General features: G+C 44.4%; 1 pseudogene; it reads left to right on the forward strand.

Annotated features, from left to right (window-relative positions):
- The first annotated feature begins 22383 nt into the window (after window positions 1-22383).
- LOC110259184 lies at window positions 22384-25893 on the forward strand (annotated as a pseudogene).
- The last annotated feature ends 1096 nt before the right edge of the window (window positions 25894-26989 follow it).

Here is a 26989-nt window from a genome sequence, read left to right on the forward strand (position 1 = left end):
CACTCTGCAGGGGCTTCTGTTTAATTACATTTGACCTGGGCACACACAGTAATAGTCCAGGGGATACACATCTCAGGTTAGGTACCCTCTTCTCAGTGAAGAGTTACCCTGAGAATCTGATATCAAATCACAAGCTGATCATGAAATACTTGCTTAGAAACAGCTACAAACAGGTCAGCAAGAATTTTCCAAATGTCCCAGTGGGTTTTCAAGCCATCACTAGTGTCCTGCCTCTTATCAAACAAAACTTTTAAGATGGTTATTTTTTTCCCACAGAGACACTAAAAAAACTGACCCTTCCTGAGACCTAAGTATTCATACCATTTCTGTGAAAACTTCCCCAATCAAGAAAGTGCAAAATAGCTGAACTCAGGGAGCCAAGTTCAATATTCCAACAACCTTATACAAAGGCCAATGCATTTTTCACCCCAGGAAATCAGCCCTGGCCTTAAATGCAGAGCCTACTTGCTCTGCTTTCTCTCAGAGTTCTGACAAGTTGAGTCACACACTGTAGTTCATGGAGCATCAGCATTGCCATCCAGCATGAACAAAGCATATTTAATAAGTGCATGATTTTATATTTGGCAAAAGTAAAAAGCTTATTTTCATAGCATGAACTAGAATAAACAAACAGTGAAAATCACCTCAAGTTTGTGAGAGTTAGACATTGCTAAAGGGCAAGCTGAAACTTTATGCTTATTAAAGATTTTGTTACAGCACTGGGAATTATATCTAGTCATGTGTGATGGAGCAGGATGGAGGAGAATGTGAGAAAAAGAATGTGTATGTATATATATATTTACATACATAAATATGTGTGTGACTGGGTCACTTTGGTGTACAGTAGAAAATTGACAGAAAAGTGTAAACCAAGTGGAATGGAAAAATAATAACTAAAAATTTTGTGAAATATAAGAATTAGGACTTGACTGACACGACTAACATAAAAAGGATGGAGGGACTGTAGGTTAAAACCATTGGGATACCTTAACCTTAGTCTGGAGGTCAGCGTTTCAATCCCTGCTCCACCCCCTTTCTAGCCAGGTGACCTGAGGCAAGTTCACTGCACTTCTTTGAGCCTCAGGTTTCTCATCTGTCAAAAGGGGCTAACGACAGCACTTCATCCTGGAGTGGCCTCCGAGGACTGAATGAGACAACGCAAAAGAGCTGCATACCATGGGATTTGGCAAAGGAAAGCTCTTGGCAAAGAGCAGCAACCTCAGCACTAAGAGCTTGGCAAACTCCTTGAAGACTAGACTCAGAATGCAAAGCCCCCCCAATATCTCAGATATGATCACTGATTCACTTCAGCCCCCCATGGTTTCATTCAAAAATATTTACAACACATCTATTCTGAGCCAGGCACCTTTCTGTACCCTGGGGGTGAAGACATAAGCCAAATACACATAAAAATTCAGATCACTAAACTGCGATAGGTCATTTGTTTCAATGATAGAGAAATTACATTCTTGGACAGAAAGTTCGCAGGAGAGGGTCTATTTCATTTTGAAGACTTCAGGACACACTGCAGTGAGGGTCCAGGGCCAGGGAGAGAGGGAGGAGGCCAGGAAAGGGAGGCAGTGCCTACAGTGAGGTCTCCTGCAGTCAGCCCTGCCATCTTCCAGGAGCTGGTTCTGATGCCACTGGGCTCTGGCTTCCGGCCAAAGCCACACTTACTTGATGCTGTGCAGCTTCCTCGTGATGATCGCTGGAACATTGACTTTCTAAGATGTACTTGGTAGAAGATCCACATCCTGAAAAAACACACATAGAAATCTTTACACAGTTATCTATTACTCACACCTTCAGCCATCATCTTCATGAACCAAGTACTAGGCCCCGAAGAGCAATGGTGGGACTTAAGGATTTTCAATCAGGGGAACAATGTGGTTAGAAATGTACTTTTCAAGAGTTCACGTTTTGGCTCAGTGGTGATGAATCTGACTAGAATCCGTGAGGATGCAGGTTTGATCCCTGGCCTCACTCACTGGGTTAAGCATCTGTTGTTGCTGTGAGCTGCTGTGGAGGTCCCAGATGCAGCTTGGATCCTGCATTGCTGTGGCTGTGGTCCAGGCTGGCAGCTACAACCCTGATTCAAGCCCTAGCCTGGGAACTTCCTATGCCACAGGTTCAGCCCTAAAAAGAGAGGAGTTCCTTTTGTGGCACAGTTGTTAATGAAACTGACTAGGAACCATGAGGTTGTGGGTTCGATCCCTGCCCTTGCTCAGTGGGTTAAGGATCTGGCATGCTGTGACCTGTGGTGTAGGTCACAGATTTGGCTCAGATCCCGCATTGATATGGCTCTGGCATAGGCCAGTGGCTACAGTTCTGATTAGACCCCTAGCCTGAGAATCTCCGTATTATTCGGGAGCAGTCTTAGATAAGACAAAAAGAAAAATAAATAAATAAATAAATAAATAAATAAATAAAGACAAAGAGATAGAGAAAAAGAAATGTGCTTTCCAAAGTACTTTGATGTCAGTATAAAGAATGGATGGAGAAGGAAACAAGGCCATTGGAGCTGTCCAGTTAAGAAGTGATGAGGCCAAAAAGAAAAAAAAACCAGAAATGATGAGGAACTTGAAGTGTCAGAGTGGCAATGGGGAGGGATGAAGGGAGGGGCTAAAAGCTGGTTTGGAAGCAGGACATCACAGGATTTCCCAGAAGGCAGCTTGAGACCTATTAGAGAGAGTCAAGACATCAATGTGGGGCATTGTGACCAGCAGTTGGGGATAACAGAGAAATGGCACATATCCAAAAGCATCCCATGGAATGAGGTAAGTATTATTTTGTGATGCATGGATTTCTTTCCAGGATGGGGGAGAACAGAGAGGCGGTAAAGAGAAGGCTTGCTGGGCCTGGGGAGACAGGGTTCAAATCCCAGCTCCACCACTTGCTTGCTTGGAGGCCTTGAGAAAATCATGAACTCCATGGGCCAGTGTTTCCTCATTGGAAAAGGAAAGAAACTGATAACACTTCATGGGGTTGTGAGGATTAATGAGGAAATAGGGGAGGGACAAGCAGACTAAGGCCTGCCCTCAGTAAGCATTACGTGCCTGCCTCTACCATCTCCATACATGGGTACACAGACCCAGGTCCTGGTTTGGGATAAAGAGAAATTTTCTACTGTGACCTCAGTTTACAAAAGTGTGACACACACACACACACACACACACACACACACACACACTCAAACATATGGAACTTCATCCCCCTTCTGCTTTTCCTAGCTTGGTTGTTGACCACACCCACATCTAGTCACCTGCTGGTCATGACAGAATTTTCCCATCTCCTCCCTGTCCAATCAGTCACTCAGCCCTGAATGTATGCAAATGTCAGATCCCTGTGTAATACACCTGAAACTAATACGATACATCCAATCTTAGGATATCACTTATATGTGGAAGCAAAAACAAAAGATAAATAAAGGTAACATCACATCTAAAGCAGTTTGAGAGAGAAGAACTGACAAGACCTAAAGTTAGTAGAAGGAAAGAAATCATAAAGTCCAGAGCAGAAATCAATGAAACAGAAACGAAAACCACAGAAAAGATCAATGAAATGGAAAGCTGGTTCTTTGATGAGATCAACAAAATTGATAGACTGCTAGCCAGACTTATCACAAAAAAAGAGAGCAGTCTCAAATTAATAAAATGAGAAATGAAAAATGGATAAGTAACAACAGACATCACAGAAATACAAAGGATCCTAAGAAACTACTCTACCCCAATAAAATGGAAGACCTAGAAGAAATGGACAAATTATTGGAAAGCTACAATCTTCCAAGATGAAATGGAAAAGGTGAACAGACCCATCATAAGAACTGAAACTGAAACTGTGATTAAAAAACATCCAACAAACAAAAGTCTAGGACCAGATGGCTTCAGAGTTTAAGTCTATCAAACATTTAGAGAAGAGGTAACACCTCTTCTTCTGAAACTATCTCAAAAATTTGCAGAGGAAGGGATACTCCCAAACTCATTCTAGGAGGCCACCATCACCCTGACACTAAAACCAGACAAAGATTCCACAATAAAAGAAAACTACAGGCCAATTTCACTGATGAACATCAATGCAAAAATCCTCAACAAAATACTAGCAAACCACATCCAACAATACATTAAAAGGATTATATATCATGATCAAGTGGGATTTATCCCAGGGATGCAGGGGTTCTTCAATATCTGCAAATCCGTCAGTGTGATACACCACATTAACAAACTGAAGAATAAAAACCATACGATCCTCTCAATAGATGTGGAAAAAGCCTTTGACAAAATCCAACACCCATTTCTGATAAAAACCCTTCAGAAAGTGGGCATAGGGCGAAACTATCTTAACATGATAAAGGCCATATATGACAAACCCACAGCGAGCATCGTTCTCAATGGTGAAAAGCTGAAAGAATTCCTGGTGAGATCAGGTATAAGACAAGGATGTCCGCTCTTGCCAATACTCTTCAACATAGTTCTGGAAGTGCTAGCCACGGCAATCAGAGAAGTAAAAGAAATAAAAGGAACCCAAATTGGAAAGGAAGAAGTCAAACGATCCCTATTTGCAGATGACATGATACTATACCTAGAGAATCCTAAAGACTCTACCAGAAAACTGTTAGAGCTCATCCACGAATTTGGCAATGTCGCAGGATACAAAATCAATACACAGAAATTGACAGTGTTTCTATATACTAACAATGAAAAAGCAGGAAAGGAAATTAGGGAATCAATCCCATTTACCATCGCATCCAAAAGAATAAAATACCTAGGAGTAAACCTACCTAAAGAGACAAAAGACCTATACTCTGAAAAGTACAAGCCAACTGATGAAAGAAATCAAAGATGACACAAATAGATGGAAAGATATATCATGATTGTGGATTGGAAGAGTTCATATTCTCAAAATGACTATACTACCTAAGGCAATCTACAGATTCAATGCAATCCCTATCCAATTACCAAGGACATTTTTCACAGAACTTGAACAAAATGTTTTAAAGTTTGTTTGGAAGCAGAAAAGACCCAGAATAGCCAAAGACATCCTGAAAAAGAAAAATGGAGCTGGAGGAATCAGGCTCCCCAACTTCAGACTATACTACAAAGCAATAATCATCAAAACCATATGGTACTGGTACAAAGATGGAAATATACATCAGTGGCACAGGATCGAAAGGCCAGAATTCAACCCACACACCTACAGCCAACTCATCTATGACAAAGGAGGCAAGAATATACAATGGAGGAAGGACAGCTTGTTCAATAAGTGGTGCTGGGAAAACTGGACAGCCACATGCAAAAGAATGAAATTAGAACACTCCCTAACACCACACACAAAAATAAACTCCCAATGGATTAAAGACCTAGAAATAAGACCAGACACTATCAAACTCTAGAGGAAAACATATGCCAAACACTCTCTGACGTAAATGACAGAAACATCTTCTTGGATCCACCTATTAGAGTATTGACAATAAAAACAAAAATAAACAAATGGGATCTAATCAAACTTCAAGGTTTCTGCACAGCAATGGAAAGCCTAAATAAAATGAAAAGACAACCCACAGAATAGGAGAAAATCTTTTCAAGTGAATCCACTGACAAGGGGTTCATCTCCAAAATTTATAAACAACTTCTGCACCTCCACACCAAAAAAACAAACAAGCCCATCCAAAAATGGGCAGAAGATCTAAACAGACAATTCTCCAAAGAAGACATACAGATGCCCAAGAAACTCATGAAAAGATGTTCAATGTCACTCATCATTAGAGAGATGCAAATCAAAACCACTCTGAGGTACCACCTTACACCAGCCAGAATGGCCATCATCCAAAAGTCTACAAACAAGAAGTGCTGGAGAGGGTGTGGAGAAAAAGGAACACGAGTACACTGTTGGTGGGATTGTACATTGGTGCAACCACTGTGGAAAGCAGTATGGAGATTCCTCAGAAAACTAAACATAGAACTCCCATTTGATCCAGCAATTCCACTCCTGGGCATCTATCCAGAGAAAACCACGACTTGCAAAGACACATGTACTCCAATGTTCATTGCAGCACTCTTTACAATAGCCAAGACATGGAAACAACCTAAATGTCCACTGACAGAGGAGTGGATCCAGAAGATGTGGTGCATATACACAATGGAATATTACTCAGCCATCAAAAAGAGAAAAATACCAGCATTTTTTGCAACATGGATGGACCTAGAAATTATCATGCTAAGTGAGACACCAATGTCAAATGCTTTCACTGACATGTGGAATCTGAAAAAAGGACAGACGGAACTTCTTTGCAGAACAGATGCTGACTCACAGACATTGAAAAACTTATGGTCTCCAGAGGAGATAGTTTGGGGGTGGGGGGATGTGCCTGGGCTGTGGGATGGAAATCCTGTGAAATCAGATTGTTATGATTATTATACAACTACAGATGTGATAAATTCATTTGAGAAATATAATAAAATAAAAGCAATGTACATTTTGGATTTTTAGAATGATTCCTCTAGTTCAGCTGAATTAATGAGGTTTCATCATGTTTATGTTAGTGATGCCTAAATCCTTGTCATTTCTTCTACATAGGAGATCTCTATCTACCCTTATTCTAACATCAATATTTTCCATTGTTAAGCAGTGAGCTCTCCATCACTGGAAAAATGAAAGCAGTGGCCAAACAACATGATGGGTAGGAAGGAAGTCACTATGAGACATGACCTTCAGACTTTAAGGTTCTACTCTTCTAGGATTTTACCATTAAATAAAATCTGCATGCACAATTTCTGAATCCAACAGCATCCATTGAAAGTATTGTGTGTTTCACCAATTACATTATAGTAATGAGATACCGCATTCCTACATAATATACTCATGTCACAGTGGCCCAGAAAAAAATCTCCTAACAACTTCAGGAAAGACTTAGTATCACTTACTGCTTTCCTCAAGTAAATGCAATAATTGATAATCCCCTCAGAGGCAGCTCCAATAGTGGAGAGGTTTGTAGCTTTCTGAGATGTTACAGAGGGAGGGTTTTTATATTCAGAAAGATACACTCTTCCCCTTTCAACTAACTCACTTTGCATAACATTTTTGCCTCTGGGTCAAGAAGGAGAACTTTCGATTGAAAGAAAAAATAACTTGGGAACTGGCCCTGTCAGTCACACCATTTTTGAATAAAAATAATGGTAATAATGATAAAGCTATCTTACAGCATTTTTCTTTCTAAAAGTTCACAGCACGTATAAAGGTCAAGAAGAGAGAATTACACTCCTACTCATTTACCTAGTATAAGACTGGGATGGTATAATGTGGAAAATATATTTACATGAAAAGCCATTTTTTGGAGTTCCTGTCATGGCGCAGTGGTTAACGAATCTGACTAGGAACCATGAGGTTGCGTGTTTGGTCCCTGCCCTTGCTCAGTGGGTTAATGATCTGGTGTTGCCATGAACTGTGGTGTAGGTTGCAGATGCGGCTTGGATCCTGCGTTGCTGTGGCTCTGGTGTAGGCCGGTGACTGCAGCTCTGATTCAACCCCTAGCCTGGGAACCTCCATATGCCACAGGAACAGCCCAAGAAATAGCAAAAAAGACCAAAAAAAAAAAAAAAAAGGAAAAGCCATTTTTTCTCAATGATTAACAATGGCTCAATATGAATTGTGTGTCAGTATTAGAATGCCTACTTATCTGAAAAGCACAAATACCAAAGGCTATCTGGAATCTATTTGCCTCTATTTATATACATCATGGTGTGTGTGTGTGTGAGTGTGTGTATAAACTAATAAAACAGTTTCTAAACAAATTATACCATGGTGACATAATTTATTCAATCTGGGCAATATACTGTAAAGAGATACACTTTTCCCAGTGATGTCACATGTGTTATTCAGTATAGATTGGATTCAAGGTAAAACCTGAGGCTTCATGCTTATTTTCAGGTAGATATCATTGAATATTTTGTCTAGTTGCATTCAGTTTAAGCTAAACCTATCCTTATTCCATATAAGTTTACCATAACGGTGAGTTCTCCTAATAATTTAAGAAGTGAAATATAAATTTTAAAAACAATTCCAACTAATTTTTAATTTAAGGCAAAGAAATACAGGACTATACTTTAAAAAGTCCAATAATGCTAAATGGCTCATGGAAAAAACCAAGTCTTTTCCCCTACCTCTCCGCACTACCCAAATCTTTTAGAACTTTCTTCTGGTATTTATTTCCCTATCCATAAATAGCATATTAATACTGACTAATCTTGATTTTTTTCATACTAGACATTGTTTCTTGGACTCTACTATAAAAGACTAGAATTTACCTCTTAGATAGTAAGGTTCTCTTGTCCCCTTAAGAAAGCAATTAAGCTGTTCCGTTGTGGTGCAAAGGAGGCAAATTTGACTAGTATCCATGAGGACATGGGTTCAGTCCCTGGTGTTGCTCAGTGGGTTGGGGATCTAGTGTTGCCATGAGCTGTGGTATAGGTCACAGATGCAGCTCAGATGCTGTGTTGCCAAGGCCCGTGGCTCTGATTGGACCCCTAGCCTGGGAACTTCCATATGCCATGTGTGTAGGTATGGCACCCCACCAGGAAAAAAGGGAAAAAGAAAGAAAGCGAATGAATTAAAGTTGTAGTTTTAGCTACAAATTTAAGAAATTAAAAAATTATTATTGAGTTTTAATTGACAAATCTGTAAGATATTTAAAGCGTGGAATGTGATAATTTGATGTATGTATACATTGTGCTAGGAATCACCCCCACACACTTTCTAGATAAAGAAATTAAGAATATTTTCTTCTATATTAGCCCATGCTCTCTAGAAAACAGAATCTGAGCAAAACCTTGAGGGGGTAATACTTATGTGGGTGCAACCTCAGGGTGGAGTGAATGAGGAAAACATGTCATGAGGTAGAGAAGGAAGAGAAGTGCATCTCTGGTGGGGGTGTATCCAGAGGAATGCCACTCAGGAGGAGCACTGACTGGTCCGTGACCATGTGAGATGGACTTGGGCAGTGTCTACTGAGACTAGGGAAAAGCTATGCTTTGGAATAGCCTTTTAGAGGGGAGAATGGGAGGACATTTCTCTGTGATGCTCTGTTACTACCTGCCCCCTTTGGTGAATGTCTACTGTACAAGGAATAAAGTTCACATTTCTGAGTAGTGTTGCCTGGTTCCCTTGGCAACTGCTGTGGTATCTTATTCCCCTTCTCTGAAAAATGGTGCTATATATGAGTCCAGAATTAACTGAAGGAGCCAAAGGCTCTGGATATTGGTCTTGATAGACAGAAACTTGATGGGCCATACAAAGTCAGTCTTTATAGGGGAGTTCCTGGGGTTGACCATGGCCAAGAGCTCAGGAGACAAGTAAGGTTTGGAAAACAGGACACCATATAGGTGTGTCTGACATAGTCCATTCTTTGTGGTATTTAAATCTGACAGTGCTCTTCTGCTCTGCCTGGGTTCTGTCCTGCAATGGGACACTGCTTTAGGAATTCTTCTTTACCACTTGTGAACATACCAATGAAATCAAGCAGAGTCTGTGTGAAGAGCAATCTCAATCTCTCAGAACACTTAAAAATAATTAGCATTCCCGCCATGGCTCAGTGGAAACAAAATCTGACTAGTATCCATGAGGTTGCAGGTTTGATCCTTGGCCTTGCTCACTGGGTTAAACGGGCATTGCTGTGAGCTGTGGTGTGGGTCACAGATGCAGCTCAGATCTGAGTTGCTGTGGCTGCGGCTATCATGTAGGTCAGCAGCTGTACCTCTGATTCGACCACTAGCCTGGGAACCACCATATAGCACAGGTGTGGCCCTAAAAAGACATGCGCACACATACACACACACACACAGAAATAATACGTATTTTCAAAATAGCAAAAGCTATATAGCCTCTACTGCTGAACCACTTTCATCCTATCACTACCCATTCTAGATTCTCCTCTTCCTTAGCCAATACTTCAACTGCATAGGAGCCCTAAATGGGTAGATATTAGTTGCAGCTCCTAGTTCAGCATCACAATTAATACATCCCCTGGCTGAAGTATTTTCTTCCTAAAAACTAGGACATTTTTCCTGGCAGAAGTTAAAGCTGCAGGGAAGAAAAACAAAAGTTCTGGGGACTCAGTGGGTATGATGATCAGATGTGTGATCCTGCCTCAATCCCTCAGCTCAATGATCCATTTACTATAACTACTGGAACATGCAACATATTTTGGCAAATGATTCAGTGCATGTTGTATTTCCTGGAAGGTGGCATTGTAACTCCATAAGGTGCTTCCCCTAAAAACTTACATGAGCCTGCAACTCTCTCAGTCTGGTTATTTTTCATTAATGGGACATAGAGGATTATTAGTGATGTTTGTGATTCTAACCCCATTGCACCAACTTGTTTGTATAAAATATGTCCCTTAGCATGAATCAATGGTGTTTTGATACCATGTTCTGGATCAATGTATTCTGTAAGCACTCAGATAATGACACCATAGAGATATCACAGTCATAGAAGATATCTATCTGGATTGTGTACTAATTGGGGTAAAGATGAATAAATAAACCCTTCAAAGTACCAAAGTCTAATGTAATTGAACAGCCTTCAGTTAGCAGGCAGGCTTCCCTTGGCAATATCGAGGGCTCAACATCTTTCTTTTCTGCTGGCAGATTGGGCATTCATGAGTGTCAACAGCTAGATGGCTTGGTGAGAACATTTTTTTAAAGAAAAATGCATAGATCTCATTCCTGTCACTCTGTCCACGCTGTCTATGGACTCACTGTAAAGTTACTTAAAGTCCACTGTACAGTTACAAGAAGAGAAGTTACCTAGTTTCCATAGCATGTATCATCTTCACCTGGAAGTTCAATGCCTCCTCTGTGGTAGTTACTTTCTCTTGCATGTCACATGAAGCATAAAGTTTCATATATTTTGTATGCATTAACACAAATCCACCTATAATATACATCCCTCTGTCAGACCTACCTACCCTGAGTCTTCCAGATTTGTTCTTGCCAGGTGACTGACCAACTGTCCAGTTACCTCTGTACACAAGTTAGTGCCTATGGATTCCAAATGAAGTAGATGACCAGGTTTAGCGATTACCACTTTATCTTCCAGAAGGATTTTCCTCCAGCTGCATCCTTCTGAATTATCCTGATTTGGCAATAATATGGCCACAACTCATTCTTAGTTAATGACAATGCAGAGTATCCATTCATTAGGGAATGGGATTTGGACTAAATTTCTTTCCTCTTCTTTTATTGGGGATACTTCAAGATCACATTTCATACTTCAAGAGGATGTCTTTGGTGTACATTCAAGGAGATTGTAAGCAAAGAGAAATAACCTGGAATTTAGGCTTTTATAGAAAGTTATCATGACCAAGATTCCTGCAGGTAATTATTTTAATTATGAACAAGAGAATCATCATAGTCCTGGGGCAGTACAGTAAAAATATACTGTCCCTTACTATATAAAGAAGAACTGACTTTAACCTAAATTTCTTTAAAAAAAGCAATAGGCACAAAATAAAAAATACAGACAGTGTTGCTCTGTACCAGTAGCTATTCCACACAAGCAGAGGGGCTTCAATAAAGGCTACACCCTCATTAAGTTTAGAAGAGTTCACCGATTTCTGCCATGATCTATCTGTTCTATTAGGAGGTTGGATAGAGGAATTGAATGGAGAAAACTACTCTGATTATTTCTAGTATTTGACAGTGGCTTTAATTTGAGTATTAATTCAGAAACACAGTGTCTCATTTACCATTACAAGGTTAGGGTGGCAGGTATCTCCTGGTCTTCACTCTGTTCTATTTTAACCTTATTCCATGAAATGTATGTAATTATACTGACAGCTACTAAGTTGATTGATGGTGATAGGTAGATAGACAAACTAGTTGTATGTGCATAGATAGATAAGGAGAGAGATTCTAGTTGTATGTGCATAATCAAATATGTAGCAGGAACATAATCATAGGGTGAATTTATGAATGAATTGAACCATCTGTAAGAGAACCTCCTAACAAACTCTTTTTATCACCCAAACTCCTTAAGCACCCACACGAAGTGGAACCACAATGGCTGTTCAGGTACTCTGGTATCAATGTCCATCTCCTAAATTTATCAATGTATCATTATAAGCTCTAAAATAACATCAAAACAAGAGAATCCAGTCCACCATCTTTAGAATTATCATTGCCCCTCCGCATATGAAGTGCTGTGGCTGCCTGATCGCTCAGTATCTTAAAGGCTGTATATTCCTATACTAGTTGATCACAAGAAAAACTTAAAGCGTTAAAAAATGCTGTGTACTTCTTACCAAAGATAATTACTGCTAAGGATAGGTATTACCTTGCCTACCAAGAGCAATGAGGCATATTATTTTCAAATAGGCTTGTGATTAAAATCCAAACTAATATCTTGAATATCTCTTCTTTACAATTATTCTTGGTACTGTTGGTTTTAGATCAAGTAAGGTTTAAAACAAACAAAAACAAAAAAATGATGTAGTACTAATGCTTAGAAAGGCCAGGCAGTGAGAGTGATTCTACAATGAAATGCAGCAAAGCATAATAGAAAGAAAACATGTAAATACACTATCAAACTCTATTTCTGTCTAAAAAGACACAGCCAGCATCCTTGGAAGAGTTCATTAGAAAAAGACATGAAGAAGTGATTAACTTTCTATTTCCTTCTCCTCATCTCTCCCAATGAAGAGTAATTCCACCAGACTCCTGTGAGGGTTAATTTGGTCTCTATGGGACTTTCTGGGGAAACACACAGGCATATACAGTGTCAGTCTAGGTGGCTCAGGTGGGACAAAGTGTGAGCCTAAAGGAATCTGAAGCATCGTATAAGGGGCACACTGGACAGGTAGCAACATTCAAAATGGAACAGTCTTAAAAATGTTGCCTGAGTTGAAGAGAATTGACAACACATCAGTTCCAACACATCAGCTCCACTAACGGGCACTGTAACTGTTATCAATTTACTGCCTGTAAGGTCCAACCCATTCTTCTGTGCCCTTCCTTGTGATACCAGTGCTGTTCCTGTAAACAATTCTCCTTGGCAGATAGTGTAATAGAAGCTATGCCAATAGAGGTCACTGGCATGATCCTGCAAGACTATTTCAAGAGGAAGGATGTGTCCTCCTTGTCTTGGGGAGCTGTTTCTTCCCCAGCATGGCTATCAGTCATTGTGCCAGAGGCCAGGAATAACCACCTCAGTGGTCCTTCACAGACCACCTCCACCTGATGCACTAATGCAGGTCTTGTCCTGCCCAGGGTCAGTACCTCTGGTCCAGCTCTGGCTCACTTGCACGAACCAGAAAGAGAATCATTCCCATGGACTGACTCCACCCCATCCCCCAATGAGTTTCTCAGTCACCTAGGACATTCTTGAGAACAAGTTCTGACACAAATGCATCTGCATCTACAACAGCATCTGGTGAATTTCTCCACCACCTTGTGAGCCTTACAGTAATTTTATCCCACATCAGAAGCCTGCTCCTTTTGACCAGCCTTGGGCCAGCATGCTGAGAAGTGCCTTTGTTAACAGCAGTCTGTATGTGTATTCATGCCCTCTTCAACAAGGTCAGAATCAGCACTGAGGGGTTATGGGACATCTTCTAAGCACTTAATTTCCTCCTTATTCACTCTTCCTCAATCCCAAAGATAACAGTAACTTCTTTGTGTATCTTTGCTATATTCCTTAGCATACTCCTTTGCCCCATTCAGTCTCCTTTCACCAGTGAATAATTCTTTTTTAAAAGCTTGGAGGGAGTTCCAACTGTGGCTCAGAGGAAGTAAATCTGACTAGCATCCATGAGGACACAGGTTCTATTCCTGGCATTAATCAGTGGTTTAAAGATCTGACATTGCCATGATCTGTGGTGTAGCTTGCAAACACAGTTTGGATCCTGCATTGTTGTGGCTGCGGTATATGCCAGCAGCTACAGCTCTGATTCAACCCCTAGCCTGGGAACCTCCATATGCTGTAGGTGTGGCCCTACAAAGACAAAAACCAAACCAAACCAAACAAAAAAAACTTTATTGAAGTACAGTTGACTTATAATGTTGTATTGCTTCAGATATATGGCAAAGTTAACTGGTTATACATACCTATATCCATACTTTTTTCCCATATATGTTATTACAGACTATTAAGTAGAGTTCCCTGTGCTATTCAGTACACCCTTGTTACTTTTCTATCTTATATACAGTAGTGTGTAAATGTTATTCCTATCATCCTAATTTATTGCTCTCCCCCCTCCAGTTTCCCCTATGCTAACTATAAATTTGATTTAAAAATCTCAGTTTGTTTCTGTTTTGTAAATAAGTTCATTTGTATATTTTAGATTCCACATATATGTTGCATGATATGATATTTGTCTGTGATTTACTTCACTTAGTATGATAATCTCTAGGGCTATCCATGTTGCTGCAAATGACATTATTTTGTTTTTACTGCCAAGTAATATCCCATTGTAAATATGTACATCTTTATCCATTCCTTTTTTTTTTTTTTTTTGACTTTTTGCCTTTTCTAGGGCCACTCCCACAGCACATGGAGGTTCCCAGGCCAGGGGTCTAATCAGAGCCGCAGCTGCCATCCTTCACCAGAGCCACAGCAATGTGGGATCAGAGCTACATCTGCAACCTACACCACAGCTCACAGCAACACCGGATTCTCAACCCACTGAGCAAGACCAGGGATTGAACTCTCAACCTCCTACTTCCTAGTCAGATTCATTAACATCTGAGCCATGATGGGAACTCCTATCCATTCCTTTGGAAATGGAGATTTAGGTTGCTCCATATCTTGGCTGTTGCAAATCATGCTGCAGTGAATATTGGGGTACATGTATCTTTTCAAAGTATTGTTGTCTCTGGCTATGTGCCAATAATTCTTTACATTAAAGTTTCCATGTTCAAACTTCTGATTGTACCTTGACTGACACTGATAACATATTCTTGGCAATATTTCATTGAATGCCTTTTGATTACGATTAATTTTTCAAGAGCCCAGAGGCCTTCATCTTGGAGCCACCTTATAAGTCTGAATCTAGCCATGGGTAATCTCTTGTCCTTGGTGCCATTGTGCTGTAAAATTAAAAGTTGCAATTTGGTTTAATGGAACTGCTTTAAACAGTCCCCTCACATTGGAATACACTCATCCTTGCGAAATTGGGCTCTAATACTTGAAAACTCATTGATTCCAAATTAAATGATTTATAACTTCTGCGTGAATTTTGTGCCATGGTGAAACCTTCTTAAGTAATTCTTCCCCTCCATTTTCTTCAGGACTACTTAATTCACTATCAGGAAAAGCTACTCCTTCACTGCTAGCATTACACAGAAGGATTTTGCATGCCACTATTGCTATTTTTTTTACAGGGAATGGCATTCCCAAGTAGTATGGAATTTTTTCTAAAGTTGGAATTGTTATAAAAAATATACCTTTCTAGAAAACTGGTTTGGGATAAAGCATTTGAAATAAGTATCCTAAACTGCTACCATCACTCAGTGTTGTATTGACTGGTTGAAAGATGAGAATTAGTTAAGACAAGAATGAAATTTAGCGGTGCAGGAGACAGTGAAGCTTTTCAAATATTCTTTATTCTCAATACCTTAATGTTTGTTTGTTTGTTTTCTTTCTTTTTTTAAAGTTAATGCTTTTACTTAACCCAACATATACAAACTATTCCAGCATGTCTGTATAAAAACGCATCAAGGGACTAGCGTACTCTCCCCTTCTGTCCTCAGCCTTGACATCTGGTGTGGGCCGCATTTTAGAGCTCCGGGGCCCCTAGCAACCCTCCGATGGATGGTAAGATCCACCTAGGCACCTAAAAGCATCCCAGAGGCAGCTTCGTGGGACTGGCGGCCTGTGGGAGGAAAGGAGGTGCCCGCGGAGGATGATGCCGGCCCAGAGTACCTCACTAGCAGGTGGCCTCAGCCCTCGCCAGCGTCACCATTCTGGTCCCAGCTCCGGTGGCCCTCCTCCCAAGTTTTCCTGGCCTCATCGCCTCCTGCCTGGAACCTCCCCGCCGCCCCCGTCCCCCCCCCGCCGCCCCGCCGCCCCCTGCCCCCTGCCCCCTGCCCCCCGCGCGCGCTGCCTCTGCGCTTCACCCCGCTGCCACTGGGAGCATCCTAGCTGCCCACAGATGCCCCTAGCTGACGCCCGAGCCAAAGCCCAGCTTCCCCGGCAGGCGCCACATGGGCCTCACGCGTGCCCTACCTTAATTTTTTTTTTTTTTCTCTATTTCTTTGGGCCGCTCCCGCAGCATATGGAGGTTCCCAGGCTAGGGGTCCAATCGGAGCTGTAGCCACCGGCCTACGCCAGAGCCACAGCAACGCGGGATCCAAGCCGCGTCTGCAACCTACACCACAGCTCACGGCAACGCCGGATCGTCAACCCACTGAGCAAGGGCAGGGACCGAACCCGCAACCTCATGGTTCCTAGTCGGATTCATTAACCACTGCGCCACGATGGGAACTCCCCCTTAATGTTTTTTGAAGAAAACTTTCTCATCTCCAGCCCAACAAAATCAACTGTTTGTGAGTTACAGTATTGCTAATATTACATTTTGCTTGCTATGTAGAAAAGAAATTCCCTAGATATCATTTTATAAGTTCTGATTCTGCAAAATGCAGTACTTTGTTTCATTTGTTTTATAGGGCACATAATATAATGCTGAATTTGCATCATATAGAAACATGGTTCATTTAAGTATCAAATATCCTAGAGAAGCAAAACAGTCTATATTATTCACTAAATTTCTTCCTCACTAAAATTATGTTATAATTAATCTTCAAATAATTTTTAAAAAGCAAGTGTAAATATCAAATATTTTGTAATAATAAGCATAATTTTATTTATAATAGAATCTTCCATCAGTCTGCCAACCAAGGAGATAATTCTACTTTCTAGGATAATTTATGGGAGATGAAATGGATGCTATATCCATAGAGCTGCATGTGGGGGATGCAAATGTTAGTCTTACATATAAAATTGACTAAGATATCAGACTGTCTCAAAGTATGATGGCATTATTTTGTTGCCATTTACACTAATTCTCAGAGAAAGTGAAATTTTTCCCATGGGTACACATGAAGATTAGCACCAATGCAATCATTTCAGAATGTCTTCCTTCAAAAAGTCACAGTGTGTTTAAGCTTCTGTTGTCTAAACTCCATTTGTATATACACTAACTTGAGGCAAATCCCAGTATTTGGCTTGAAATGATACTTGCAAAAGCAATCCTGAGGAAAAAGAGTACAAGGTTTAGAAATAGTGAATCATGCATGAAAATCCAAAGCATTTTCTTCTTCATGTACCATGTATCTTTCAAAATCTAATGATTATGTAGCTTCAAAGGAAGTTGAAATCTTAAAAACAAGTATGACTTAGAAATGGACTCACAGACATAGAGAACAGACTTGTGGTTGCCAAGAGGGAGGGGAGAGGAAATAGGATGGATGGGGATTGTGGGCTTAGTAGATGCAAATGATTACATTTAGAACAGATAAGCAATGAGGTCCTACTGTACAGCACAGGGAACTATGTCTAAGTTCTTGGGATGGAACAGGATAGAAGATAGTATGAGAGAAAGAATGCATATATACATGAGACTGGGTCACTGTGCTGTACCTCAGAAATTGACACAACAATGTAAATCAATTGTACTTTAATAAAAAAAAGAATATGGCTTAATAGGGAAAATGGAAGGAAATATAGAATTAGATTTTATAAAAATATAAACAGGGAAATAATTTAATGCAGTATATTTGTAACTCCTCCTGTAGAGCCCATTAAAAATATACTTGGCAGGACCTGAGTCATATCTGTGACCTACACACAGCTCATGGCAACACCAGATCCTTAACTCACTGAGTGAGGCCAGGGATCAAACCTGCAATCTCATGGTTCCTAGTCAGATTTGTTAACCACTGAGCCATGAGAGGAACTCCTCTTCAACTCTTCTAAGACAAGTACTGTGTTGAATTTTATAGAACCAGGAATGACCAAGACATGTACTATGTCCTCAAGGTGCCAAAAAGAACAGATAAAAATTAAATAATTATGATGTGTAATAATAGTTTAATGTACAAAGTATAGAATGAAAGCGTGGAAGGTATCATTAAGCATCTAAAACTTAATGATAGGTTTTTTTAATTATTATTTTTATCTTTTTAGGGCCACAGCTGCAGTGCATGGAGATTCCCAGGCTAGAGGACAAATCAGAGCCATAGCTGTGGGCCTATGCACCACAGCCACACCAACTCAGGATCCAAGCTGCATCTGTGACCACAGCTCAGAGCAATGCTGGATCCTTAATGCACTGGGTGAGGCCAGGGATCAAGCCTGCATCCTCATGGTTCCTAGTTGGGTTCATTAAACACTGGGCCACAACAGGATCTGCATGTGATAGCTTCTCTAAATTAATTCTGGTGTCATTGAAGGGAGGAGAGAGAACTAGAAAGTAATCAATTACTCAGACAAGATTAAATGAGTGCCTGGACTTTGATAAGTCAGCAAGTATTGAAAGCTGGGATGAAGTTATAGATGAATTATGCTACACCAGAGAAATGGAAGATATCAAGATAATCTCCAACATGCAACACTCAGCGACACATAACACATTTAGTTGAACATGATATAGAAGACAAAGCAAGTTGTGCATGTAACTGATCATAGTGACTGTGTTATTTACATATTATTTGAAAGTCCCTTTAATATATTCAGGTAGAAATGTAAGCAATTGGAGATTAGAACCTGGATCTAAAAATGATTTATGAAGGAATCATTGATATACATGCTTTAAAACTATGATACTCGAGTTCCTGTCGTGGTGCAGTGGTTAACGAATCTGACTAGGAACCATGAGGTTGTGGGTTCGATCCCAGGCCTTGCTCAGTGGGTTAAGGATCCAGCGTTGCCATGAGCTGTGGTGTAGGTCACAGACGTGGCTCGGATCCCGCGTTGCTGTGGCTGTGGGGTAGGATGGCAGCTGCAGCTCTGATTAGACCCCTAGCCTGGGAACCTCCATATGCCACAGGAGCGTCCCAAGAAGTGGCAAAAAGACAAAAATAAATAAATAAATAAATAAATAAAACTATGATACTGCATGGACTCTGAAGGATGCCTGGAAATTTTGAAAAGGAGAGAGGAAAACATGAAACTCTCAAAAATGCTGATATTTGATCTTGTCAAAAAGGCAGACTGGATAAAGAGGACTAAGGAGCTCTTTGAATGTTTACAGGAAAATCAAGATGGAATTTTTAAATTTCCATTGGCCAATTTTGAGAGTCTACAAATAATTATGTTTGGACAATGTTGTCTGTTTTTGCACTTGGCTTCATGGGAGAGAATTCCCCAAGAATTTCAGCCTCTACAGCTAAAGATCTCCAGATACTTCTCTTGAGCCTCCCCCCCACACCTGCCCCCACCACAGTAGACTATGTGCCCATGGCTCCCTGGATCTTGAATGGCTTTAACCTTGACTCTACCTAGTTCCTGTCTTCTTCCTTGGGACTCATGCCTTTGGAAATACCTCCCACTCTTCTTCCGACTAAGGTTCTATTTCTATTCAAATGGTATTGGAAGCTCACAGAAAATAATGAGGTTCCAGGTAGAAGATCTCCTTCTCATGTGACTCTTTGCCAACACAGAATCTGGAAATGCTTCACTCTGCAAACTCCAGTGTCAGTGTGCCTTCATAGACTAGGTTAGTAAGCAATAATGTGTGTCCACATTTATTTTGTCTCCCCAAGCTCTCCAAGTGGTTATTGTGAAGGTCTATCCTAGATTTGGCAAACCCTGAAACCCTTCCCTTTGTTGTGAATGACTCTCCCACTACCCTGTTTTTGAGACCCATCTTGCTGATACATGTAATTCTAGGTCAAAATCACAAAATTACACTCTACTTGTATAAATACACTTTTCTTTTTTTTGGCTTTTTGCCATTTCTTGGGCCACTCTTGCAGCATATGGAAGTTCCCAGGCTATGGGTCTAATTGGAACTGTAGCAACTGGCCTATGCCAGAGCCACAGCAACACGGGATCCAAGCCACATCTGCAACCTACACCACAGCTCATGGCAACGCTGGATCCTTAACCCACTGAGCAAGGCCTGGGATCGAACCCACAACCTCATGGTTCCTAGTCGGATTCATGAACCACTGCGCCATGATGGGAACTCCATAAATCCACTCTTTGTTATTCATCTATTTTCTGTTGAAAACACATATTTTTATTTGGTCAAGCTACCAGAGAATGATTACTATATACAATAATTCACCTTAAAAATAATACTAAAATGCAGTTCCTATTATGGCTCAGCAGGTTAAGAACCTGACATAGTTTCTGTGAGGTTGTGGCTTCAGTCCTGTCTTCACGCAGGAGATTAAAGATCTGGTGTTTGCTGTAAATTGCAGCATAGGTTGTAGATGTGGCTGAGATCCAGTGTTGCCATGGCCGTGGTATAGGCTGCAGCTGTGCCTCCAATTTGACTCCTGGCCCAGGAACTTCCATATGTTTCAAGTGTAGCCATAAAAGGAAAAAAAATTAATGATACTTGAGATTCTTATCCAGCGTTGGGGTTTAAAGATTTCTAGATAGTTTATGTTAAATTATGAATGCACACGTGTATTATGATCTATCATATATTATGTTATCTGGGAGTTTTTTTGGGGGGTTGTTGTTACTTGACTAGTTTAGCTGTGCCCTAGGTCACTCTAAGAAGACTTTCACCAGAGATGTCTGACAGGATTCAGACTGAATGAGTCAATTTCACTTCAGAGCTAAACATATTCAGACAGCCTGTTTATAAAATAAAAGTAAAATTACTAATAATAAAAAAAAGATTTCTAGAAATAAAAATATAATTACTGTTTAAGAAATATTTTAGACAGAAACCACATGATCATCTCAATAGAGGCAGAGAGGACATTTGATAGAGTTTAGTATATATTTATGCTAAAAAACTCTCATCAAAGTGGGTAGAGAAGGAACATACCACAATAGGATTGAAAGCCAATAGTCATTTTCAGCAGTGAAGGGCTGAGAGCCTTACCACTGGGTTCTGGAAGGCACTGAGGATGTCCACTCTTTCCACTTCTATTCAGAATGGTATTGGAAGTCCTAGCCACAACCATAGGAGAGGAGAAGGAAATAAAGAGCATCCAGATTGGAACAGAACATACAGAATTCTCACTATGCACAGATGAAATGATAACTCTATCTAGAGGACCCTAAAGCCTCCACACAAAAAGTACTGGAACTGATAAACAGGTTCAGCAGGGTGGTGGGATATAGGATTAATATGCGGAAATCTATTGCTTTTTTTTTTTTGCTTTTTAGGGCTGCATCTGCAGCATATGGAAGTTCCCAGGCTAGGAGTCTAATGAGACCTATAGCTACCTGCCTGTGCCAAAGCCACAGCTACAAGGGATCCAAGCTGCATCTGTGACCTACACCATAGCTTGCAGCAACACCAGATCCTTAACGTACTGAACAAGGCCAGGGATCGAATCCACATCCTTATGAATACTAGTCAGATTCATTTCCACTGCACCACAAAAGGAACTCCCTCTAATGCACTTCTTTATACAAATAATGAAATATCAGAAAGAGAGTAAGAAAAAAAAAATAAAAAAACAGTTTAAAATTACATAAAAAAATACGTAGAAATAAACCTAACGGAGGAGGTGAGAGATCTATATTCTGAGAACTATAAAACTTTGATAAAGGACACTGACGATGATTCAAAGAAATGGAAAACTATCCCATGCTCTTGGATTATTTCTTTTGAGCCCTATGAAATTACCCATGACATTTTTCACAGAACTAGAATAAATAATCCTATAAATGATATGGAACCACAAAATACCCAGAATTGCCAAAGTAATCCTGAAGGAAAAGAAAAATGCTGGAGGTGTAACCCTCCCAGACTTCAGAACATTCTATAAAGCTACAATAATCAAAATGGCACCATACTGCCCCAAAAAGAAACATGGAACAGAATAAAGAGCCGAGAGATAAACCCACACACCTAGAGTCAATTCATCTTTGACAAAGGAGGAAAGAATGGGTTCCCTCCCAGAGCCAGGCCACTCGCTCCGCTCCCGCTCAGCTCCACTCGGCTCTGTCACGGGGAGCACAGGCGGCGTCTGGGGCTGCCTGGGTCAGCACCTCCCGCCTTTCCGCCGCCGTTCGGCCCGCCCCACACGCAGCACGAGGCCAGGGCCCGCCATGGGAACGCGGGGTACCAGGAGGGGCTGCAGCCGGTGGGCAGCCGGTGGGCAGCGGCACGCCAGGAGGGGCCACAGCATCCTCTGCCCCCGCAGCACCCAGGCCAGCAGAGGAGAGGGCTGGCCGCCTGGCCGCCACTGCTCAGCCTGATGCTCGAGGGGCGAAGGTGAGTGACAATGGCAGAAAGCACATGACCTGCACTGACCCTTCTCTGCCCACCGAGTGGCCCCACCATGCAGAAGCCCAGTGGCCTGAAGCCCCCCGGCCGTGGGGGGAAGCACTCAAGCCCCATGGGCCGGATGTCCATTGGCTCCACCTCAGCCTCTGCCGCTGCCACCACCACGGACACCGGCTCCAAGGAAGGCTCCCCGCTGCACAAGCAGAACCCCGGCCCCCCGGCCGCCGCCGCCCCCGCTCCCGAGAAGCCGGGTGCCAAGGTGGTGGAGGTGGGCAACGAGTTCCTGGGGGACTTCGTGGTGGGCGAGCACGTGTGGGTAAACGGCGTGAAGCCGGACGTGGTGCAGTACCTGGGCGAGACGCAGTTTGCGCTGGGCCAGTGGGCAGGCGTGGTGCTGGGTGAGCCGGTGGTCAAGAACGACGGCGCCGTGGGCGGCATGCGCTACTTCGAGTGCCCAGGTCTGCAGGGCATCTTCACGCGGCCCTCCAAGCTGACCTGGCAGCCGGCCGCTGAGGGCTCAGACAGTGATGCCCACTCGGTCGAGTCGCTGACCGCCCAGAACCTATCACTGCACTCAGGCATGACCATGCCGCCGCTGACCAGCTGCGTCATCCCGCTGCAGGAGAGCGTCCTCAACAGCTCGGTCAAGACCGGCAACGAGTCGGGCTCCAACCTCTCGGACAGCGGCTCCGTGAAGCAGGTGACAAGGACCTGCGCCTGTGAGACTGCGTGCTGGTTGGTGGGACCAAGACTGGCGTGGTGCAGTATGTGGGGGAGACAGACTTTGCCAAGGGCGAGTGGTGTGGCGTGGAGCTGGATGAGCCCCTTGGGAAGAATGACGGGGCAGTGGCGGGCACCAGGTACTTCCAGTGCCCACACAAGTTCGGTCTCTTCGCGCCCATCCACAAGGTAATCCGCATTGGCTTCCCGTCCACCAGCCCAGCCAAGGCCAAGAAGACCAAGCGCATGGCCATGGGCATCTCGGCGCTGACCCACAGTCCCAGCAGCTCCTCCATCAGCTCTGTCAGGTCCGTGGCCTCCTCCCTGGGGGGCCAGCCCAGCTGCAGTGGCCTGCTCACGGAGACCTCTTCGAGCTATGCCCGCAAGAACTCAGGCACGACTGCCTTACAAGAGGCCCTGAAGGAGAAGCAGCAGCACATCGAGCAGTTGGTGGCTGAATGGGACCTGGAGCAGGCCAAGGTCATGAGCCACATCTGCAAGGTGGAAAAGGAGATCGCCCTGCTCAAGGCGCAGCATGAGCAGTATGTTGCAGAAGCTGAGGAGAAGCTGCAGCGGGCCCGGCTGCTGGTGGAGAGCGTGCAGAAAGAGAGGGTGGACCTGTCCAACCAGCTGGAGGAGGGGAGGAGGAGAGGTGGAAGGTGGAGGACCTGCAGTTCTGAGTGGAAGAGGAGCCCATCACCAAGGGAGACCTGGAGACCCAGACGCAGCTGGAGCATGCATGCATTGGGGAGCTGGAGCAAAACCTGCTACTGGAGAAGGCGTAGGCCGAGCGGCTGCTCTGAGAATTAGCCAACAGGCTGACCATGGTGGCTGAGAAGTCGCGGGTGCTGCAGCTGGAGGAGGAGCTGAGCCTGTGGCATGGGGAGATAAAGGAGCTGCAGCAGTGCCTTCTATACTCCGGCCCACCGCCCACCGACCACCCCGAGGCCGCTGAGATCCTGCAGCTGTGGGAGTGGCTGCTGTCGGCCAACAAGGAGCACCAGCGGGAGAGTGGCCTGCTGTGGGACAAGTACAAGAAGGCTCTGAGGGCCTACCAGGCGGAGGTGGAGAAGCTTCAGGTGGGCCAATGAGAAGTACATGCTGGGAGTTCCCGTCGTGGCGCAGTGGTTAACGAATCTGACTAGGAACCATGAGGTTGCGGGTTCGGTCCCTGCCCTTGCTCAGTGGGTTAACGATCCGGCGTTGCTGTGAGCTGTGGTGTAGGTTGCAAACGTGGCTCGGATCCTGCGTTGCTGTGGCTCTGGTGTAGGCCAGTGGCTACAGCTCCGATTTGACCCCTAGCCTGGGAACCTCCATATGCCGCGGGAGCGGCCCAAGAAATAACTAAAAAAAAAAAAAAAAAGAAGTACATGCTGGAGGTGGTGGATCTCAAGGCCAAGGGTCAGCAGGCCACCAGCGAGAACATGGGGCTCATGGACAACTGGAAGTCCAAGCTGGACTCGCTGGCCTTGGACCACCAGAAGTCCCTGGAGGACCTCGAAGCCACCCTGAACTCGGGCCCGGGTGCCCAGCAGAAGGAGATCGGGGAGCTAAAGGCCGTGATGGAGGGCATCAAGATGGAGCACCAGCTGGAGCTGGGCAACCTGCGGGCCAAGCACGACTTCGAGACTGCCATGCACGTGAAGGAGAAGGAGGGCCTGTGGCAGAAGCTGCAGGAGGCCCAGGAGGAGCTGGCTGGGCTGCAGCAGCACTGGCAGGCCCAGCTGGAGGTGCAGGCCAGCCAGCACTGGCTGGAGCTGCAAGAGGCTCAGGACCAGTGCCATGACGCGGAGCTGCGGGTGCACGAGCTGGAGAAGCTGGACGTGGAGTACTGGGGCCAGGCGCAGGCCATCGAGTTCCTCAAGGAGCAGATCGCCCTGGCCGAGAAGATGCTGGACTATGAGCTACTGCAGTGCTTGGAGGCCCAGAGCAAGCAGGAGGCTGAGAGGCTGTGGGAGAAGCTTCTGGTCACTGAAAACAGACTCCAGGCCATCGAGTCCCTGTGTTTGTCACAGCACACCAACATGATTGAGTCCAACAACATTTCAGGAGAGAAGATAAGGATGAAGGAGGCTGTGGAGGGCCTTCAGGACAAGCTGAACAAGAGGGACAAAGAGGTGACAGCCTTAACATCTCAGACCGAGATGCTCAGGGCCCAAGTAAGTGCACTGGAGGGCAAGTGCAGGTCTGGGGAGAAGAAGGTGGACGCCTTCCAGAAGGAGAAGCGGCGCTTGGAGGCCAAGCTGGAGGCCGTGTCCCTCAAAACCCACGATGCCTCGGGCCAGCTGGTCCTCATCAGCCAGAAGCTGCTCAGGAAGGAGCGGAGCCTGAATGAATTGTGGGTGTTGCTGCTGGAGGCCAATCGCCACTCCCTGGGGCCTGAGAGGGATCTGAGCCACGTGGTCCACAAGGCTGAGTGGCGGATCAAGGAGCAGAAACTCAAGGATGACATCCGGGGCCTGCAGGAAAAGCTGACCAGGCTGGACAAAGAGAAGTCCCTGTCGGATCAGAGGCGCTACTCTCTTATTGATCAGTCCTCATCCTCAGCAGCTGAGGTCCTGCGGCTGCAGCACCAGCTCATGAACACAGAGGATGTGCTGCGCAACACGCTGGACCAGGCTCAGCAGGTGGAGAGGCTCGTGGAGGCCATGAGGAGCTGCCCTGACAAACCCCAGGCCATCGGCAATTCCGGTTCTGCAAACAGCATCCACCAGCAAGACAAGGCCCACAAGCAAGAGGACAAGCACTGACCCTGAGGGACACTGTGGAGCAGCCCAGTCCGCACCAGAGCCCCTCCAGCCTGCCCTGGTGGTGGCTCCTCCAGGCAGGGGCCAGAACTGTCGCTTTGCTGAGAGCAGTGTTTGTAACAATACCCACAAACAATCCCCCGTCTGACCCCCTCCTGGACCAGGAGGCCTCCTCAAGCCTGACCTTCCACCGAGAGCAGTACAGCCCCGGCCAGGCCCCGGGACCTTCAGCCTGGACACCTGGCAGCTTCTGGAGTTGGTTTGGGGAGGCCAGGTGATCTGGCCAGGCCCCTCTTCCTGGAAGCTGCCTGAGGACCATCTTGGCCCCCCTTTTGTTCCCCGCTTCTCCTGGGTCCCTCCCAGACCCCAAGAACCATTGTCTGGGCCAGGCATCGGCAGAGGGCCCCAGCTTCCTGCAGGCACCAAGGAGGGTAGCCCAGGCCTCAGGAGCTGCAGCCGCTTCCAGGCCAAGCCCATCCCCAGGGCTTCTTGTCCCCACATACTGAGCCTCTTTCAAAGAGTGGTACAAAGTCCCTGTGGCCCATCTGCCCAGTGAGGCCCCACATTCAAAGTGCTGGGGGCAAGGCCCTTTGTCCCCCACCCCAGCGCACACAGCTCCGAGCTGCTGGCTGGAGGGTGGTCACCAAGGCCAGAGCCACAGTATTAGGAGAGTTTGGAAGCCCCTCCCCTCCCCCCTCACTGCTGACCTGGCTTGGAGTTGGGGCGGAGCGGCCACAGGGGGCCCCAGAACCAGGGCTCTGGGTGTATTTTGGCTGCTCAGTAATTCGGTGTTCCCCTGGGTTGACCTGACGTTCCAAAGCTGGGCCTCCCACCTGCAGACCGGCCCACGCAGACCCCAACCCATGCACCCAGGGACCCTTGGTGCGCACACACTCAGAGGTGTCACGCAGGCACACATGCTTTGTGGGTGGGATGCTCAGGCCACAAGGATGCTCACCTTGGGTTCCAGGACCAAGCCCCGGTCCAGGCCAGGTAGGGCTGTGACTGCACACACGGCAAATGCTCCTGCAGCCTCGCCGTGCACACACACAGCCCACTACATGTGGGTGAGCCTTCGGGGAGGCACGGGCCACGTGCACTCATGAGAACACAC

The sequence above is a fragment of the Sus scrofa genome, unplaced genomic scaffold (assembly GCF_000003025.6).
Source record: "Sus scrofa isolate TJ Tabasco breed Duroc unplaced genomic scaffold, Sscrofa11.1 Contig981, whole genome shotgun sequence".
NCBI classification, from domain to species: Eukaryota; Metazoa; Chordata; class Mammalia; order Artiodactyla; family Suidae; genus Sus; species Sus scrofa.